Consider the following 13229-nt stretch of genomic DNA (forward strand, 5'->3'; position numbering starts at 1 on the left):
ATAATTAAGAGTGATTTTGCTCTTTCATCCCCAGCTACCAGTTCCTTGTCTTCCGCGCTCCAGTTTATTTCACTTTTGGGAGCACGGGAGGTAGGGATTTCTGGTGTTTGGTCAGTTGCTGGAACTGCTGGTATATCAGTCATTGGTATATGTGGACCCCTTTCAATGGATTGAAACAGAGCTCGGTCATGACCATTAAGGAAATTGACCATCCTGATTTTCCATTGGGGGTATTCCTCTCTGACCAGAGTCGGATGTTTGGACATAGAACCAATGTTGAAAGCATTATTCCAGGATTGAAAGCTGGCCATATTTAGAAAAAAGAAGAAGAGCGATTGATCGTTTGAAAATAATTTATTCAATCTGCTCTGATACCAATTGTTGGACCCAGTATGGCCTTTAACAACTTCTTTTTACGTAATATGGCAAGTGATTTCAGTATATGTGAAAAAGATGTGCGGAAATGGAAATCAGACTTTCAAGAAACAAGACCTACAGAATTATCAAGTTTATATCACTTTGAAACAAATTAGTTTAACAAGGTGATTGTAAGAATCTTGATTTCTGTGGGTGAGAAGAGCAGTGGAGTTTGGGTGTTTGTATATGAATGCTAAGCTTCAAACTCAAGTTTCTTCTGCCTCTCGAGCCTTCTATTTATAGACGGCTGTGGACATGAATAAACAATTGTTTATTCATGCAATAAGTCCTGCGTAAAGTAGCAATTTGACATATTCATTGAATCCATCGTTCAAGTTGTATGTGTAATCATGATAACCAATAATGTCATGCTTCGGTCATTGGTGGCAGGATAGAGTTGTAATTTTTAGACAAGTGGGTCTTTCATCAGAATTTCTGATAAACCACTTCATCAGAAATTCTGGTGAACAAATCATCAGAAAAGTCTGATGATCAGAATCGTCAGAAACTGATGATATTTCATCAGAAATATCATCAGATCCATCATAAATGACCTTCTCTGATAATCCAAATCAACTCTTGATCAACTTGTGATTCTTTGAAGTAGATACTTTGCATTTCAGTTGTCCTATCTGATTTTCTTCTTCTTGCTGTGATCTTCAGGACTGTTATCTTCTTCAGAGATCCAGTTGATTGAGATTTTCTTCAATACTTACAAATAAAGTTTCCTAACAACACCTGAGTGAACAGGTGCCGAGTCCAAACTATAGTACTATCGTTGCTAAGGCAGGTAGACAGCATTCCATGTGTAAACATAACAAACATTCATTCATTAAGTCACGTATAACATGCGGTAACGGTTAGCGTTAAAAGTATTGCGTAGTGTGTTCGATGTGATTTAGAATAAGTAACATATGTAACACCCAAGAGTGCATAAAGCAAAAAGGGATCGAGTATACTCACAGCGATTGATGGATTGAAGGGAGCGCTAGAAAGTAAGGTTAGCCTGATTAGAACGATGCAAAGTATAAGTGGGTCAGACAGCAGTTCGATCGGATGGTAGTCCGACCGGACAACTGTTCCTTCGAGTGACAGTCCGCTCGGATGGTTATACGATCGGATGGCCTTTCGAGTGGATTGTTTCTTCCTTTAGGAAAGATGTGTTTGTGTATGATGGCTTGACTTTTGAAGTTTTTGTTGTAGCAATTAGAAAACATAGAAGTATCCTTACCTTTCAGGTCGGTCGATCGGAAGGTAACCCAATCGGTTGGGCACTTCAGTGAGAACAAGTTCACCGCAGTTTGTCTTTCGATCGGTTAGTAGTTCGATCGGGTGATAATCCGCTGGTATTGAACATGTTGAAAATTGTTTAAGTGTTGAAGTTTAAACGTCACATGATCGATTCATTCAACGGTCAGACTTCAAATGTTGGTAAACAGTTTAAGTGTGGGACCCAAGGTGTGGATCGATCGGTTAACAACCCGTTCGGATGACAGTCCGATCGGACGGTAGTCCGATCGGACGGCATTCCGTCCTGGTCATTCCATTGTCTTACACTTGGTTGTTTTGATAGTTTGTCGTTTTATCGAGATGTGTTGATATCGTGCTAACCAACAGAACCCCATCCTAAACCTTAGTGACTTGGTTGAACAGGAACCACCCAAGTTCAGTCGGTCCACCAGTTTAAGATGGTTGTTCTTGGTTAACCCGGAATTGGTAATCTCGTGGATAGAACACGGTTCTTGAACCAGCTCATCAACAACAAGAGTAGAAGGTTAGAACAAGCCCGATTCTACCGGTTTTGAGTGCATTGAGTGTAAAAGAGTTGAAAGAAGGTTGGAAAACCATCTTTCATCCCTTTTTACCGTGGATATGTTTAGATCTATGAAAGATCCTTGTTTGTTTATGTGGAAATCGGTTAGATCTAAGTTGTTTTCGGTGGATTGAGGCCAAAACATGAAGTTCCTAAGAACACCAAGAACACCATGATGACATCATCCTAGAACACCTCAAATCTAGTGATTTCACGGTTAAAAGTTAAGATTCAAAAGATAGAAAGGTGTAGAATCAAGTGTAGATCAAAGATGTACAAGATTTAGGTTGAGATCTTACCGGAATCACGAGAAAATTGAAGAAAAGTGAGGTTGAAGCGCTAGTCAGACAGAGAGTTCCAAAAGTAGAAAGTGTGATGGTGACATGGGGTATTTATAGGGTTACCCAAAGTGGAAAGGGGTGGGTCGATCAGGTGGCAGCCTGATCAATTGGCTGGCCTATCGAGCAGCAGCTCGATCGATTAGCTGATCGATCGACTAGTCACCTGGTCGATCAGTCCCTTGGTTTGAGTGTTCGGTGCGACAAGTTTTGCTGTTTCGATTGCGATTGCGAGTGATGCGAATGTGATAAAGTTTCCCATTCAAATTACTTTTAATCCCAACTACTATATCTAACATACAATCATCCTATATCATTTGCGTTTAGCGTTTGCGATTTGATTGCGAGTCGAGTTTAGATTGCGTTTCGATTAATCACCATAACACAAACATAATTAACATGTACAAGTAACACATAAGGCACACACACATGTAATACAATACCCAATTTGCGTAATTCGAGTTGCGAGCGCGATTGCGATAAGCGGTAAGGCGATCAAACATGCGATAAATGTCGAATAAACCTCGATTATTGATAAGTACTCCACATAATACAACTAACGTTAAGCATAATTTAGACTAACTACGAGTCAAAGAAGTCAAAACGGGATTTGAGCAAGGAGTGACAGATCGCAATTAGCAATCTTTTCTTCTTTTGACTTCAATCTTAACTTTGACCTTGACTTCTGAAACACAGGGTGTTACAGTTAGATCGACGATTTTGTTACGATCCGCACGGATTAAGGGACCTACAATTGGTATCAGAGCATTAGGCTCTTGATTGGCTTGGTTCAGAATCGTTTTCTGCAGAAAATCGAAGTTTTAGACGTGTTTGATGGCTGTTTTAGGGTTTCTGCTACTGATTTCGGATAAAACAGCATCAATTTCGAATAAACAGCAAGTATTACGAACCATTTCGGATCTTCTGACTGCATTTTGGATAGATAACTTGCATCTCAGATCATTTCAGATTAAAACAGTTGCATTTCGGACCATAATTACTTGCATTTCGAATCAATCTGAAGGATTTCGGACCATTTCGAATCAAAAGGTCTGGTTTCGGATCAATTTGGTTCATTTCGGACCAGCAGGTGCTCATTTCGGATCACTCCTAATCATTTCGGACTATCATTTCGGATTAAGGATCATTCCGAATAACCATTTCGGATTTAGGATAATTTCGGACCATTTTGAACGATTTCGGACAAGGTGGAATTTTTCTTGGCTTGCGTAAGAAAAGTTTCACTATTTCGTGTTTAGAAAATTATCCGTAGCTCATCTCAGGAAAACGTTTGCACCGTTGGAATCCTTGGATTTTTAGGACAAAAAAAACTCTGGAAAATTCTGAAATAGGTTTTTGACATTATATATCATTGGAATCGTAATTTTGAGATGAATCTAACGGTATAATTTGGTAAAAACAGTTTTCGGAGAAATTTTTATACGATTTTATCAGTTCGCTTACGGTAAAAGCTTGACAAGGACCAGTAGAGAAGTTGGAATTAGATTTTGACACAGGTTACCAAAATCCATTTAAACTTTTACGCTGCGTGATGGCTAAGATGAATAATGGAAGTGAGGTTGTTAAAAACTGGCCAAAGCTTATAAACGTCAAAGAATATGCTGACTGGAAAGAGAAGTTTGAGTTATTTGTGAAAAGTGAGGATACCAGAATGTGGTGCTGTATGATAAATGGATATGTTGCTCCTACACGTCATGTTGAAGGAAGGGTTAATGTTATTTCTTATGACAAGATGGATGAATCTGAAAAACTTGTGTTTGATGCTGAAAAGCGAGCTTTAGCAGCGATAAAGATGTCCTTACCGATTGGAATAAAACACATATTTAATAGGTATGGGACTTCTCAAGAGCTGTGGGAAGCTTTGGAAAAACGTTATCAGATTCCTTCAAGATTGAATACATGTGATCAAGCATGTGTAGCTGAGCTTGCAGCTGTGAAGATAGGAGAAGTAGTTACTGAGGTAGAGGAGAAGAAGAAAGCTGATAAGGAAACTGCTGAGAAGAAGGATGCAGAAGTTTCAAAGGGCTTGAAGGATGTGAATGAACTTACATCAAAGGTGAAAGTATCATCAGAATCTGTAAGTCATACATGTCTTAATTGCACTGAACTACAGGGTAAAGTTAACAGACTATCGGAACAAAACAAAATTCTGTTAGCTGATTTGGAAAACCGAAAAGAGTTAAATGTTCTGTTGATTAAAAGAGAGTCAAATTGTTTAGATAAACTCAAATCAAATGAACAGGAAATCAGCAGTTTAACAAGAAAAGTCAATGAACTGTTGCAGATCATTGACTTGGCTCGTGAAACTGTGAAAGAAGAGACTAACGAGCTTTCAGAAAAGTGCACAGAATTGGCTGATGCACAAGCCAAAATTGTAGAACTTCAGGGTAAGTTAGACAAATTTAGAAATTCTTCGTTAGTCAGGACTCATATTCAAAAGGGTTTAAAAAGGAGTAATGATAAAACAGGGGTGGGGTTTAGTAAAGCTTCATCTTCTAAAAATCAAGACTATTCTTTTCTACCAACTGAAGATGAGCTTACTGATTTTGTAACCACTGCACAAGTAGTAGTGGATCCGATAGCTGTGGACTTGCCAAATAGTCCAGTTTCTTTGAAAGAATCTGTTGGGTCTAACAGTACACCTCATAAAGTGGATGAGGATACTGAAGATGAAAAGGTCAACACATTTAAAAAGGGATCAAACAAAAGGAAAAGTTATAAGAAAAGATCATGTTTTAAACGTCACAACAAAGGGCATGTGGCGAGCTGTTGTCCTTTGAAGAAAGGTAAACAAAAAGTTGATGAGGTTAAGGATGGGAATCAGGTTGGGTCAAACAATAATGTAAAATCAAGTTGTCAGACAAAGAAACTTGAATTTCAATCTAAACCTTCAACCTCGAAAAGATTTGATAGACTAAGAAGTATTTCTCAACAATTTAGTCATTATAATGGTAAATCAAATCAGTTTCAAAGTCAAAATAAAAATTTTGGATATCAAAATCGATACCAAACTACTGGTAATCGAAATTTTCAACAAAGAAATGGACTTAGGGGTTTTAGTAACTCAAATGTTCAACAACATCCAAAATTTTTCAAAAATTCATGGTATGAGAAGGGGAGAAGAAGGTATCAAGATAATAATTTCCAAAGGTCAGAAAATCCGAGAGGTTCTTGGAACTCTCGCAATCAAAGACCTAGTGGAAATTATCAATCTTGTTTAACAATGGGTAAGCAATCCAAGACTCCAGTGAGGAGTGATGGATATTGGATGGATGTTCCTGTAATGGATGAATCTGGAAAACCCCAGACTGTTAGGGCTTGGGTTCTCAAGACTAACTGAGTCGTTAAGTGAATGCAGGATGACCAAGAAGGACTGTTGATGTGTTCAACAGTGGTTATTTCTGTAAAACATCTGAGGTGAATAGTAGGTTAACATGGGTAACGAACTATTTACTTCTGTCATTGTCTTGTTTATTTGAAACTTTAAACGTGAAAAACTTTTGTCAGATTTAGAGTGGGAGTCTGTTTGAGTTTAAATTTGTGTTTTTAAAACTTACTCCATAAAAACAAAAATTTAGGGGGAGAAATTCCTCTAAGCCAAAAAGAGTTTAGATAGTGCGTGTATTTAGGGGGAGTAAGTTATAAATTATAAAATTTTGTAAATAGTTTACTGCTTTCTTAAAAATAAAAAATACAAAAACATTAAAAGATCAAAAACATAAAAAAATTATAGAAAATCAAAATGAATTTTCACTGTTTGAAAAAGAAGAAATGATAGTACATCAGCAAGTTAAACTGTCACACTCAAACTGAATTAAATTGCTTAAGTGTGATAGCAGCTTCATCATATAATGTACTAGTAGGGAAAAGCATGAAATAATCAACTTACCTTTGTGATATAAACCTAAATACACTGAGTATGAGTGGGGAACACATCAGTGGTGTATGGTTTAATGACCTTAAATCTTGCGTTGATAGATTGCCAAAATCTGAAGTTTTGGGTCTTTATACTGTTATTTCATCTGGGGATATCAGGGTTGTCCTTCTGCTGCATCCAGATACATGCTGACCTAGGCACAACCAGGATATCTTAAAAGAGCTAAAAAATGCCAAAACCCTGAAAATGAAGAAGCTCTCCTAGAGAGTCATTCATAAAGTGCAAAATGCATAATTCGTACCAAAAATGGTATTTGTCACAGCCCTCGTTAGATAATTTGGTCTCTTTGCTGTACGGAAGTACTGACCTGATCACCAATTATCTAAACGTTGAAAAACAAAACGGATGAATTCAGTATACTAACCTACTACGACGAATCTTTGTGCATACCTTGATCGCGGGGGTATATCCTGAAGTGGGACACACTAGTATATCAGAAATAAAATTACCTTAACGTATCATACGGTAATGGTACTTGAAATGTTCATGCATTTTGTTTAAGTGGACAAACATACTGGTAATCGTTTTGAACTGCTTTTCACGAAAAATTAAATAAAGAAGTATCTAATTGTGTGAAAACAGTTTGATTGTGCTGATATGATCTTCTTGCACATGATTCTCACAAAAAGAAGTATTATAAATATTTTTTAGTTTAGTTTAGTTTGTTTAGTTGTTTTGAGAAATATCAAAAATACCAAAAAGATTTTCCTTTTAGAAGATCTCCTATTTTGAACTGACAGGTAGTTGTTTTTGCCATTTAAGATAAAATATTGGTTTATCTTTAAATGTGAAAAAGACTAATGGTTTTTCGAGATACTTGCTTGTGTTTCTAAACAGATTGATGCGGTTATCAAAATGAAGTGCAGAAGACAAGTAAAGCGCAGATTGAAAGTGAAGAATGTGTGAAGATGCATGGTAGGATCCTTCTACTACATTGCAGAAAGAAAGAGATTTGAAAGAGTTGAAGTTTACTTGCTTAACCAAAGATTGCTAGTTCACTGATCTACAACGAATGAAAGTTTTGGAGATTGGAAGCATCAGCTAAGGGAGAGTTTGTTGATGTCAGAAACTGTGTAGCTGACGCTATCCAAAGACCAAAAGAACACAAGATGTTTGAAGACAAAGTTACACTATGAAGCTATTGTCAAGGGGGAGTTTGTTGGTGCACGTTCTGTGACAACAGCTTAATAGTTTGATTATTTAGTCTTTGGATATTTTGTATTGGGCTTAGCATTATTGGTTAGGGAGTTAATTAGTGTAATGGGCTTGGAGAATGGCCTAGCCCAGACCAAAGCCCATGTGCAAAGCTTGTCCTATATAAACAAGGCTTGGCATTAGGGTTTAGGTTAGCCAGTGAATAGAGTTTGAGAGAGTTGAAGAAATCCACAGAGAGTGGCTGAGAGATTTCTTGTGGGTCTTGATTTGATTGTAAACTTCGTGTTGGATAATCAATAGAAGACCGGATTAAAAGTGCATCGTGTTCTTGATTCTGTTTCTACTCGTTTTCTGTGAAATCTGATCTAGGGGATTCCGCACTCTAGGTTAGATCGACGATTCTGTTACGATCCGCATGGATTAGGGGACCTACACAACAAGGCGAGCCTTATATCTTGTAACAACATCATTTTTCCTTCTTGATCTTGTAGACCCACTTACAATCAATAACATCTGTTTTTGGAATAGAAGGAACAAGAGTCCAAGTACCATTTTTACCTAGTGTTGAAAATTCCTTGGCCATGGCTTGATGCCATTCCGGATCTTGGTTTGCAATGGTAAAGGAAGAGGGTTCAACTGTGATTTTGTTGGGAGAAGAAGCAAGATTTGCAGAAGGGTCGTATGGAACACAGGGTTTGGGATTTGGGCAAAGATTTGATGGACGAATGCGAGGAGGAGAAGTGAGGGGTGTAGAAGAGACTGATAATTCGCATAATTGGCGTGGGGACGGTGGATAGTGAGAGAATCACGATTTGGGCAATCAGAAGGAAAATGCTCAATTCCATAATGGTTGCATGAACCATAAACCATGTTTTGTGCAGAGGCCTACGAGAATTGACTACGTTTATCAACATGACCGAAACCTCCTCTTATGTTGTTGTAGTTTCCATTGTTGTATCCCCCATGATAGCCACCTTAGCGTCCTCGATTTGTGTAGCTACGATTACTTGAAGAACATGCAGTAGTAGGCTTGAGGTGGCTGAGTTTGAGAAGGTGTTGTCGTGGCAACAATGGTAGCAACATCTATGGGTTGATGAGGCTTTGTAACCATGTAGTTGTGGTATGTGAGTAGACCAAATAACTCATTGTATGCCAAAGAGGTTGGACAAGCCAAAACATTTGTCATAAGACCATTCTTTTCGTCATGCAAGCCATTTATCACATGCAACACCCGATCCTTTTCTTTTACTAGTTCACCAATGTTTGTAAATGCAGATGCATACTCTTGTGCACGAGCGAGGCAAATAAGTTGTGTCTCGTCCCCTTTCATCTTTAGTTTAAGAAGTTATTTCTTAAGCATGTACTCCTGAGAGGCAGTGTGTGGAGCATAACTCGAGCAAGAGGGCCCCAAAGCTCTTTAGAAGTTGTACCTTGAACATGTGGAAAAACGCGTCGGAAATGTTAGTAATGATGATCATGCTAATATGAGCAACATTAACAATCCATGTTGTGTAAGTTGGATTGATAGTGACAACCGTAGTAGTGTTAAGCCCGAGACAAAAGATATATCTGGGCAAGGGGTTGAACCCTTAATTTAACCAAAAAGGTTGTTCGTGATCAAGAAAGATTCAATCATGGTCTTCTAGTACCCATAATCTATAGGAGACACGATAAAGGCAAACTCGTGTGAGTTGTGGTCATATACATACGAAATAAATTAATGACAACGTAATTTGTGTCATGGTATTTGAAACAAAGATAATAAATGATAAACAATTATAAAATTAGTTGTAATTAACTTAAATTAAACCTAATTTAGTAATGGTATTAATAAAAATTTTCTATTTCAATGATATTTGTAAAATCGAATTTAGTATTTAATAATAGCATAAAAGTTATAAGTATATAAAGAAGGGAGAGGATTAAATAGAAAGTTTATTTTGACTAGGAATGATAGGAAGCAACGAGATTATTACATGTGGCAAAATTTAAAATAAAGAGAAAGGGTATTTTAGTCAATCGTACCCAATCTTCTTCCTTCTTCTCCCCCAGTAACTTCAAAACCCACCATTTTCAAAACCCACCATCTTCAACCTTTTCTTCACTTTCTATATCAATAATCACTACATTATAGTGCGATTTTCATCACCAATCAATGATTCAAACACCCAATCAACGTGTTCTTTAACTTTTTTGAAGAAACCCAGCTTAATTTCATACAGTATCTCATTTTTTCCCTGCGATTTTGAAGGGAATCACTCGATTCATTTGATTTGATCGCTGATAAGTGTTTGTAACATTCAAATTTCATAAATCGGTGAAGAAATCTGAAGAAATCGGTTTCGATCTATGTAATAAAATTTTTAATTGAATTTTGCCGATCTGGGTTTTTGAATTTAGTCATTGCGTTTTACGATCTTGGCGGGGTCCGGGGGCAGCGCCCCTGGCAGCAGGGTCCAAGGGGCGGCAGCCCTTGGCGGGGTCCAAGGGACAGAGCCCCTGGCTGGAAAACTGCGTCAGAAAAGTTAATTTTCTGTAAATCGCCTCTGAAAAATTGCATTCGTAGACAGTTTTAGACATACTCTGGTTCAGACAATTCACAGACAAAACATACTCTGGTTCAATGCGTTTTAGGGAGAACACTTTCTTTGGTGTTTTTAGGCCATTGTGTTTTAGAACTAAGACATTTTTATGTGTTTTCTGGCCATTGTGTTTTAGAAAAACACGTTTTTGAAGTGTTTTTAGTCATTGCGTTTTAGGTAAAACACATTTTTAGGTGTTTTCAGTCTATTGCGTTTTAGAGAGAACACTTGTTTTAGGCCATTGCGTTTTAGAAATAAGACTTTTTAAGTGTTTTCTGGCCATTGCGTTTTATAAATAAGACATTTCTTTGTGTTTTTTGTGCATTGCGTTTTAGGTAAAACACATTTTTATGTGTTTTCTGTCTATTGCGTTTTAGAAAGTAAACTTTCTTTTGTGTTTTTAGACCATTGCGTTTTAGAAATAAGACATTTCTTTGTGTTTTCTGACCATTGCGTTTTACAAATAAGACATTTCTTTGTGTTTTTTGTGCATTGCGTTTTAGAATAAAGTCATTTTTTACGGTTTTTTTTTCATTGCGTTTTACGCAACTGGGTTTTCGAAAAAAATTCGAAAATATAGCAATAGCATGCTCGTTTTAAAGATAAAAAAACACTCGTTTTTTGGTGCAATTTTTTATAAAAAAATAATGTCGTATGAAAAAGTTATTAACATTTAAAAAATGGGGGCGGGGGGAAATTTGAGGAGAGAGAAACTATTGTACTGGATTGACTATAATACCCTTACACAAACCCACGCGCCTCTTTTCTTCCCTTTAATTTCCATCAATTAATCTTAGCTCTTGATTAAATTAATTGATGGTTAAAATTATTTGATAGCCTTTCCATCATTAACTTACCATATCCCTAATTGTAAGGAAAGATATTATAAAACTATTAAATTGATATTTAATAATATATTTTCCAAATAAGTTATTTTATAGTATATTTCCTAAATAGGGATTTGTGATGGAAAAATTTGAGAGGAAAAATGTGATGATACAATCGTTTATTAGGTAGGATATAAAAGTATATTGTATGCGAATGACACTTGGTATTTGATCTTGATGACCAATTTGTATTATAAACCAAACTAGATTAGAACCCTGTGTATTACACGGGTTGAATAAATGTAATTTTATATACTAAATTAAAACAGTTATTCTTTAAAAATCTCGTTTATTACACGAGTTGAACAAATGTAGTTTTATATATTAAATAATAAAAAAATTATATCTCTAAGAACCCCATGTATTGTACTGAATAAATGTAATTTTATATACCAAATAACAAAAATCCGTGTATTTTACGGGTTGAATAAATCTAATTATATATACTAAATGATAAAAAAATATATCTTTAAAAACACTATGTATTACACGGGTTAAATAAATGTAATTTTGTAACCTTGTGTACCGCATGCGGGGCGAATATATACTAAATAATAAAAAAGTTATATCTTTAAAAATACCATGTATTACACGGGTTAAATAAATGTAATTTTGTATAGTAAATAATATGCTATTGGGTTCGTTTAAAAAATCATAAATTTGGTTCGGTTTAATTCGAATCAAATCACAAACTTGATTAAGTTTAATTCGAATTGATTAGAACACCAATTTGAAACATCAAAAACATAATTATATTATTAGCTTCTCTTCCTAATTAGTGTTTTTTTTTTTGAGCGTTTGATCTAATGTATAATAAGTTATTTTGTAAATTTTTTTTTAATTTAAGATTATTGTTTTATGTTATTATTTAAAAAAAAAATATCTTTAATTTATAACTTAAATTTGAAGATAGTATATTATTAGATAAAATAGATTGATTCTATCTGACATTCAAAGTAAGATAAGATTTAATATTAATTGATTATTTATTATTTAATTAATTGATATCAGATAAGTATGAAAAGGCAGGAAATTACAAATGTAGACGTCTTCAATGAATGACACGTGTCACTTATTGGTTTCTTTTATTATAGTAGATAGATTTTCTTAGCGTATATATTTAGTTTTGTTAATATCAACCAAGTAAAATTGAAACCGGATAATATTAATCCAATTTACGATCCAATATCCAATAATAATTCATACTAACAATTTGATCAATTACGCTTCTTACTTTAATTTCCGTTGTAAAAAAAGAATCTTTCTCGCATAGTTATCATAAATTTACACTTGATTTGGCTCACATGGAGGGTTATCAGCCAAATTGAGAAAAGTACGTTTTTGTGGGCGAAATCAGGTGTAAAAGTGATGATGATATTTAGGTGAGATTGTCTTTGCCGACGAAAATAAAAAGTTAAGATTGTTGCTAATTAAATTGTCGGTATTGCTTATTATTAGTAGCTAATATGCCTAGATTGTCAAATTTCAATTTACCTAAGTTCCTAACTAAAACTACTTGTTAGAATATTACAAATCTCTTATGTATTTTCACGTGATTTCGAAAAGATTGCTTTAAATATTTGAATCAAAAGAAATGAAGGATGTTTCGGATTTTTGAAAGAGGTATATCCAAAATGGGGAACCATCATACACTCGAAGCGTTTTAGGTATAAGTCAAAAATTACACTTAAAATACAAAAACAATATATTATTTTTTTGTTTTTTGTTTTTTTTTAACGGCATATTTGGATCACTGACGGACCACTAGAGTATCTGTCACCAGCGAAACAATATATTGTTTTTATATTAAATATTTATCAACTAAACCAACCCCAGTTGCCTGAACTAGAAATGTGTGTTCAAAAATCGATTAAAAACCCTCAATTTGCTTTCTCCATCATTGTGATTTCGAGTTCCTGTGTACGCACTTGTATTGTTACTTTCACCTGACTTGTGTGTATTCACGATATAATGATGCCACCGCGCTCTAGATGAGTGATGAGTCTCTAATCTTTATGTTGTTTTTAGCCAACTTATAATCATAATGTAAAATTTCATGCCTTTGATTTTTTGTTGTTC

This window comes from Helianthus annuus, chromosome 11 (assembly GCF_002127325.2).
Source record: "Helianthus annuus cultivar XRQ/B chromosome 11, HanXRQr2.0-SUNRISE, whole genome shotgun sequence".
Lineage (NCBI taxonomy): Eukaryota > Viridiplantae > Streptophyta > Magnoliopsida > Asterales > Asteraceae > Helianthus > Helianthus annuus.